This window comes from Parasteatoda tepidariorum, chromosome 3 (assembly GCF_043381705.1).
Source record: "Parasteatoda tepidariorum isolate YZ-2023 chromosome 3, CAS_Ptep_4.0, whole genome shotgun sequence".
NCBI lineage: Eukaryota > Metazoa > Arthropoda > Arachnida > Araneae > Theridiidae > Parasteatoda > Parasteatoda tepidariorum.
This window is the reverse complement of record NC_092206.1, coordinates 35,213,469-35,222,558: the sequence shown is the minus strand read 5'-3', so window position 1 is coordinate 35,222,558 and position 9,090 is coordinate 35,213,469. Positions and strand designations below refer to the sequence as shown.

Here is a 9,090-nt window from a genome sequence, read left to right as displayed (position 1 = left end):
TATTGGTCCTCGTTAAACTGTTCTACCTTAAAGTGTTCGACTACGCGCAGGTGGTCCGGCTACTGAAGCAGGTGTGCCATCCACTCTGCAGAGGATCAAAATTGCGATGGTATGTTTTCGGGTCATCCTCAGGGATGTTTCGCAGATCGTCGCCTATCGCCCATTGTGCAGCTTTAGAGCGAAATGAATAAACTACAACAACAAATTAACTGTTTGTTGTTTTGTGCTCAAACTTATAGTTCCAGTTCTAGTTCTAGTTCATTTACGTCGCACTAGAGCTGCACAATGGGGTATTGGCGACGGTCTGGAAAACATCCCTGAGGATCATCCGAGGACATGCCATCACAATTTTGATTCTCTGCTGAAGGGATGGCACCATCGCTTCGGTAGCCTGACGACATGTTTGCGAAATCGAGCACTTTACGGTAGAACAGTTTAACGAGGTTCAATACCTCTCATCTTCGGTGCCTACGCAAACTGATCCAAGTGGTCACCCACCCTCACACTGGCAGCAGCCAATGATGCTTGACTTCGGTGATCTGCTGGGAATCGTGTCTTAACGATCAGTCCACTGTGGGACTCAAACTTATAGATTAACCAAAAAAATTAATTAAGTATGCTAGGCATATATTTACTAACAGCTTCAAGATGAACATTAAATTTCGATTAGAATTGAACATGTGACCCTACAAGCTGCAGAGTGAGTGGTACAGATCAATCCCTTTTTCATACAAATACATCAATGGTTGCGTCATGTTATATTTTTGTTCTATAGAAATAAATATTTTGAAATGCAGCACATCAATCAAAACAAACTTACACGAGAAGCCAACCCGGCTGAGAGCTCTCATCGTCTGTCAAACGTTCTACAGCATGGAAATAGTGGATTTGAATCTACCATGTATTGTAAATCTTTAACTTACGCTATATGATCTTCAACTTGACAAGTGCTAATAAGTCGCATGCAATGAGTATGCACATAGCTAAGGTAAATAAATAATTAAAAAGAAACATTCGTGCTACAGTGGTAAATTTCTGTTAAATGAGTTCGGAAGTAAGACTTTTATTTATTATAACAATGAGTGTGTTTGAAATATGTCAAAGTGGCGTTGTAAATAATGGTTTTATTTATTGCTACTTTGGATCAATTTAAAACTGAAATGAGTGTTTTTCGATGAAGTCCTTAAAGCGTGATTTTAAATTCTAAAGGTAACTTTTTTAAAACTATTTTTTTTAAATATTTTTTTTCTCAATTTAAAATTATGTTTCCTGGTTTTTAAGCTTTTTCTTATGTGTTAAACCCGTATTAATTAGGTAAATTAGCAAAAAATAGTGCATTTTAAATGCTTGTAACTTTTCGAAAATATGCTAATAATTATTATTATTAAGGTACTGAAATACTCAGATATGAAACTATATAGTTTGCTTAAACTGAATAAAAAATGAATTAGTTATATTCCATGCAAATCTTAATTTTAATTACATTGAAAATTGATTGTGTAGCACTACCGAATATTTATTTATTTAGATGCAATGGCAATTTAGTAAAATGCTGATTTTTTATGTTATTTGCTTTTAACTTGGCTAAAATTATTTACTTTGCGTTTTATTTGGTGATGAATTAATGAAAAAAAATTGATTTAAACACGTTTTACAGATCTCAATCTTTTTCAACTAAAATTCAGTTCTTGATCGGGTCATTATTGGAGATAAATTTCACTTTGCTAATGATTATTAAGACAAATAGCTGTCTGAATAAGCAATTCGAAAAATGTTTAATTCATAATAAGTTTAAATGTAAGGCTTTCTGTACTTCTTTAGGGTGATATTGTGTAAATCCTGTAAAATTTGCGATTACATTTTATAGTTTAAATGCATTTGGGATCAACATTATAAAATGCTTTCTTCCATAATTAAGTTATTTTTAAAAAAAAGTTATGCTATTTATATACTTTATTTCTTTTTGCATAAAAATTTTTAGATAATGGTTGCATCTAAACTATCTACGATTATTTTTTTATAAATAGTTTGCAAACAATTGTATATCTGCTTAATTTTACAGTAAAAAACAGAAAACAACAAGTTAAGGTATGAAAGTCTCAGCCAACAACAGGATCTGATTCTTGAGTCCAGAAATAACTCAATGCTTATTTGCTCAAATCAAGTTAGACAAGCTTCAATTTAAAACTGAACGATACCCCTTGCGAAAATCTGAATTAATTTCGATAATATATTTAAAATTGCAATGATGAAAGTAATTCTGAAGGCAAAGAGACTTCTGTGGAGATAGAAAAAATAAACTAGACTTTCTTTTTTTCGTGTAAATTAAATAATATCGGCACTCCTTGTAAGTAGGTTAGACAATTCCACCATTTTCTACAATTTCTTCCTCTCCATTGCTGCGATATGAAGTTTTTTTTTTTTTTAATCGCTTAGAGAACAAAAATTATTTTAGAATCAATTCCAGAACGATATTGTCTATAAATGATAAAAATACATAGTAAGAGAATTTATAAATTTCACCTAACAGGAAAAAAAACCTGGATTTCATAATTATTGAGCGATTTGATAATATATAAAAATATATTTCTTAGGTTATAGCGGAGAAATCTAACTTTCACCAAAATGCTCTGAAGTTTTACTGCGAATTCTTAGCAAACGGTTAAAAAAAAATTCATATTAAAGCATAATTCGGACTTTTACCAATCCACATTGTGGACCCTACATTTTACTAGTAAAACCTAGGACTTTCCAGATTTTGGGTTTTTACCGTAACAACTGTAAAAGCCCGATGTATGGTAAATTCTGAGTTTTACAGGAATCACCAAAATTTTAACTAAGTGGTTAAGTAACTCATAGGTTTCACCGCTTGGTTAAAGCGCGAAAATGAATCATATAAGCCTACTTCAGTTTTTTTACAAAGCCGCTTCGCTAAAACCTAGGATTTACCAGATTTCGGGTATTTACCGAAACAAATGTAAAACTCCGATGCTTGACAAATTTTAGATTTTACACGTAAATCATGGGATTCACCAAAGTGGCTCGATAATTCATAAGTTTTACTGCATAAGCTTGGTAACAGACCAAACTAAAAACAAACTACGTAAAACCTAGGATTTACAGGTTTTTATCGTCACATATAAAAATGATTCAAGTTAAATTTAATGTTTTTGTAATATCCAAAACACCCCTTTAACGTCTTTATCTTTAACCAATTTACTGTGACATCAAAACAATGCAATAAAGAAATCTTTTATGCTTTTAGGGAAAGTTAAATATTTTAGGATAACACCTGTCTTGGAAACAATAGCATTTACTTGAAAAATTTGTTTTGGGAAATAATAGGGAGAGAGAAAACTATTTTTCAATAACACTGGAGTAGATCCGAGAAATCGTTTATTCTCTGAACTTCAAATACGATCACTATAAAAAAAAAAGGAAATAAAAAAGTTCAAAAGCATCGATTTGAAAAAGTGCTTTTTCTTGTATTGTTATTTAAAATATTTTTGTTCATAATTTTTTATTTCTATTCTAGCCTACCTTTTTGCTCAAATTGACGACCGAGTTCCTGAATTTTGAGCCAGTTTAATCTGGATTTAAGTTATAGTTTAAATACATACATACTGTTTAGTAAGTGGATTTAAATAATTATTCTCACTTATTTAAAATATATCTGCTGATAATATTGGTTAAAATCATTGTAAATTAAATGTTACACTTTTTAAAATGTATTTTCCTCTAGATAAGTTTTTCTTCTTCTTCATTTTGAACTTTTGGTTTACTTGGCTAAAATGTTTAAAAACTTTCCTTGCGGAAGAAATATTTATAAACTGCTGAGAAAAGCTATCATTTACGCAAAACTAAATCCGAAGTTGACATTTAATGAATAAAAGCAGAGTTTTGGGCATCATAATTATGAGCCTCATTATTAAGATCGGTTTTTTTTCTTTTTACAATATTCAGTAAGATTATTCTGTTTGTCATACCTATATCATTAGAATTACCGGTAAAATTTAATATATCTGATAATAATTTCAATTTTTTATGTTACTCTAGAACAACAAATGAGCTGTCTGCAACGGTATGGAAAATATTACTAAGGATGATCGAATGGCATGCAATGACAATTTTTATCTTCTACAGAGTGAGATATCTCCCCCGATTATGTAGCCCGATGATCTGTATGCTTAGTCCAGCATTTTACTGTAGAGCAGTTTAACTAAGACCAAAACCGCGTACCTTCGGTTACTTCACAGTCTGATCAAAGTGATCACCTCGAACTAATTGATGGCTGATACTGATGCTTGGCTTTGAAACTGATGCTTAGAACAATGTGTTATGATTAGTATGCTGTGAAACTTTTATATTTGATATCTTATTTTAGGCATTGTTCACAGTGCTCTGCCATTTTACACCGTCTATGCTTATTTGTGCATGAACCTATTATCAATGCAAAACTAAAACGCTTCAATATAGCTAAATAACTAAAACTTNTAGATAATGAATTTTTATAAAAGTTCTTAACGACAGAATAAACGTATTGCTGTTTTATATTAACTGTGTCGTTTCGGAATCCATTATTTACATAGCTGTTCATTTACTTTAGGGAACACGCGGAAAATTATATTTTTTCCTTTTGCTTTTCTATCAGAATTTTTTCAAGCTGCAATCGCGCAAACTGGTATTTCGATAATAGTTTTAAATTCTTGTAAATTCACTGCAAAAACTGAGGAAAGTCATTATAGAAAATAACAAATGTCTTACAATATCTCTCAAAAAGAAATGCTCAATTATTAGTAAAAGCTAGTAAGGCCGAACGCTCCGTTCTTGAAGTAAAAGTGCGAGTTTTGCACCAAAGTGACGTCACTAGAAAAAATCGGAGGATTGGCGCGGCGAGAGATACTTCAAAGGAGTGAACCAGCCCTTCTATTCTCTTTTGCCCTGTTTTGAAATAGCGTGACATTTACATCACGCAAATTACCAGAATTCTAAAAAAAAATTCACACCAAAAGAAAATTTAGCACCAACAAAAATTTATTTTATTCTTTTCAAAACTCAAGTAGCAGCTAACACAAAAAATATTTATTCAGATAAAACAAATAACTTTATTTTGTATTACGACGCAAAAAAAAGTTCAGGTGTTAATGGGTAAAGTAACCAACTTAACGTGCTATTTTGGTTAGTTAAGCAAATTTTATTTAATTTAGAAACTTGAAAACAGTAATTTATGTAGAAAAATGTACAAGGAATACGATGTTTTAAGAAAAATATTCTACATTTAGTTCGAGGCTGCGCAATTTTACGTTAGATTTTACTTTTCTAAGCAAAGCATGTCAGGTTAAGAATCTTGAATTTAAGACGGTGTATAGGAAAATTTACTAAGAGTTTGATGGGAAGTTGTTTGAAGAGTTAAAAAAAATGTTGATTTGATTATTGGTTCAAGACTTATTAACTGTTAAACGCGTAGTAAAACAAAACAGTGTTTTACTACGCCAATCTATTGACCACTGAAATGCAACTGCAGGAAGGAATTTAAACATGGTTTTAAATTTCAATTTGATTGAAAAATTACTTTTATTGCTTTTTTGAATATTTTTCCTTTAAATAATAAATATTTACACATTCCTATCGAAAAAAAATTTCATGACGTTTTAATAATATAAACTTACGCTTGATTTGATTTCAAAAGTAACAAAGAAATAAAAAAAAATACAAATAGAGTGTAGATGTTGCCAAATATAAATGTTAATATTTATATCGAAATTCTTAAAGATAGATAGACAAAAGCAAGATAAAGATAGATAAAAGCAATTTCCAATACTAACTGTTATACAGTCTATAATAAAAAAATCGACGCACCAAGAACACACTAAGACGCCTCAAAATCGACGCTCGATCAGGCTGGAATGATGCCGACTGGGGACGTATAGTCTTTAGCGACGAATCCCGCTTCCAACTGTGTCCTGACGATCATCGAAGACTTGTTTGGAGACGCACAAGGCAGAGGGGGAATCCTGCCTTCACTATTGCACGCCTAAACTCACCCTCAACAAGGCATTATGGTCTGGGGTGCCATTTCCTTTGACAGCCGGACCCCTTTGGTCGTCATTAGAGGTACACTTACTGCACAGCGGTACATCGACGACATCGTAAGACCTGTTCTGCTACCGTTCCTTCTGCAGCGCCCTGGGCTGGTATTTCAGCAGGACAATGCCAGACCACATACGGCACGTGTTGCTATGAACTGTCTGCAAGCTTATCAAACTCTTCCTTGACCTGCCAGATCGCCAGACCTCTCTCCCATCGATCATGTCTGGGATATGATGGGAAGGCGATTGCATCTGGCACAGAATGCTGATGACCTCGTTCGACAATTGGATCAAATTTGGCAGGAAATACCACAAGAGGCCATCCGGGAGCTTTATTGGTCTTTGCCACGCCGTGTGGCAGCTTGTATCCAGGCCAGATGCGGGTAAACACCTTATTGAACTTCTTACTGTAACTCTGCAATAGATTATTCAATTGCTCTGAAATTTTAATCATTTATTATTCTGTACCTTGTCTTCTTATTTACCATTTTTCGTTTCAATCGGACAACTTCTTCTTGGTGCGTCGATTTTTTTGTTATAGAATGACATATAGAATACAAGGTTATCGTTATACAGTGGTAACAAGTAAAATTACTTCTTCTTTACTACTACTTATTATATCGTCTTATTATATCTTCGTATTATTATAATTTCTGTATTCTTATGTTTAATTGAATGCAGAAATAATACAGTTGATAATGTTTTTTCAATCCAGGTATCCTTTAATTTCATTGTGCTTAAAATATTAATAAAATGTGTTTACGTAAATTTATGAAAAATATTTATTTTGCAAACTAAATGTTCATTTTCATAGATTTTATGGAAAAAAAATGAGTGAGAATCATCAAATAGGATTGGTAAGCGGAGCAAACAGGGTGTAGAGCCTCCCAGTATATGCTAAAATTCCTGGTAAGACTTGTAATTTTTTGAGTTTTTTTGAGTCCCGGTGTTCATAACTTTTTACATTCGAAAATAAAAGCTAATAAAAGACTCCTTATGTTTTTTCAAACTCTCTAAAATACACCCCATACCAACCATTGAGACTAAATCGCTGTGTTTATACTTGTTGAAAAATGGCAAAGAGAAAAAATCTGGAGTAGAAAGAGCTGAAAGATTATGTTGGAAATACTTTTTATTGTAAACCTCTCTGCATCCTTGGTGGTCCATAAAACAACTTCAATCTTTCCAAACAGAAACTCTTGATAAAATATCAAACCCACTTGAAAAGAATCTTAAATTTTACTGCACATAGTACTTTTATGCTTTATTTTCATAGCAAAAATTTTAAAAAGATCTAGCTATATGCGATGCTTTTTTTTCCTTTTAAATATAGTCAAATAAAAAAAATGTCAAAATAGATCTGGAAAAAGTAAATGTTAGATATTTAAGCAGCCATTTTTATGGCTTCATAAATAGTGGTTTATAGAACAAAAAAGTTACTGAACAAATAAACTAAACTTACTTTATACAAGGAATCATTTTTAATGTATATTCTTAGAATAGATAATGTATAATGTATATAGATAATGTATATTCTTAGAAAAGAAGTAGACATAGTTGAAGTAGCTCATTAATATTAAATAAAAGAAAAAAATAATGATTTCAAAATTTTAGAAATCACCATGAACGACGGTGAGGATAAAAACATTAAAATGACATAAAAAGAAGAGAAGTTGAAAAGTGTTTATTAAATATACTAAGTTACTCTAATTTAATACTAAATTAATCAGGCAAATAGTGGTTTTGATGTTTTCATCCACCACATTGCTGATTCAATGGATTTAAAAAGCATTTTTGTTTTCCCCTTGTCTTTCCCTTGAATGTTACTTTGATATATATATGACGTTTTGAGACTGAAAATTAAAGATCAAAATTATTAAAACTAGGTTATTTGTTTGTAAGGACTCGTATATATCTATATGAAGAGTTACTCAATTTGTACAGTGATCAAATGTGAATAAATCATTTGGAGTAGTATGAATTTTTAAAGTTTTTCTCAAAAATAAAATTAATTACACTTTACAACGAGTACGAGTTCATATTTACAGAAAGAAATAAATCTGACAAATTAATTGAGGTCAATGACAGTAAAATAAAGATTAAAATCTTTAATACCTGTTTTTGCTAGTAAAACCGAAAGTCAGTGAAAAGTGTTTTTAGGAACGACTTTTAAATCTAACTGATAGATAAATTGGGTTTGGTATTTTTTATTTTATAAATTTCATCAGCATTTTCAACTTTACATTTGTTCGTCAGATTTCAGTACCACTTTCATTCTATTTTAAACATGATAAAATGCAGTTAATAAGAAAGTAGGTTTTCTTATCAAATCCCTTTTAGTACAAAATACTTTTTAACCAAAATGAAATAAAACATAGACCAAGTTCTAAACGACAAAGTAAATTCTACTACGATTTTCATGTTTTCAAATATTCATATTTCAGTATCTTCACGCAATGCTTTTTTAATGATTGGTAAAATCTAATTATCTTCTGAGGTAATTATCTTTCCATTGACGTCTGTTTGAGCTCTTTGGTTGGTAAGCAGAATCTTTTGCAATCTTGTTTTGAAATAACTTAGGACAAATTTATTTTAAAACTTGTTAATTGCGTTACGTTCATTCATCGAAATATTGTTTATTTTAATCCTGTTAACTATACTTCACAGCGAGTCAATTATTCCTAACAATTTCGGCTAATTTTAATGACTTTTCTCCTTGTGCATTATAAGATCTTAGAAAGTATTTTGCTACAATTTGCATTTTTATAGCACGGACTTAGGTATTATTTATTTTCTTATCGGAACATGAAAATAGCTAGGTGTGAGTAATGAATGCTTTTTTTCATAATTCAAGAAAGTAAGATTTTTGGTGTAAAGAGGATAATACTTAGTTTATTTGATTCCCTAATAATAAAATTACAGTTGTTTAAGAATTTATTCGATGAATAAGGTTGAAAGAGCTGGCGAAATATGTTGATAATTCACACTAAGTTGTAAAGAT

At 31.1% G+C, this 9,090-nt stretch overlaps 1 long non-coding RNA gene across 2 annotated transcripts in view; it reads left to right on the top strand.

Annotated features, from left to right (window-relative positions):
• The first annotated feature begins 605 nt into the window (after positions 1 to 605).
• The window catches only part of LOC107452546 (uncharacterized), a 52,717-nt gene continuing 44,232 nt past the window's right edge, over positions 606 to 9,090 (top strand). The window contains exons 1-2 of one of the 2 annotated variants that reach the window (XR_006225291.2): positions 606 to 1,209; positions 6,904 to 6,998. This is a non-coding gene — a long non-coding RNA (uncharacterized lncRNA). The remainder of the gene's footprint in view (positions 1,210 to 6,903; positions 6,999 to 9,090) is intronic. The other variant, XR_001585193.3, reaches the window with a different exon arrangement.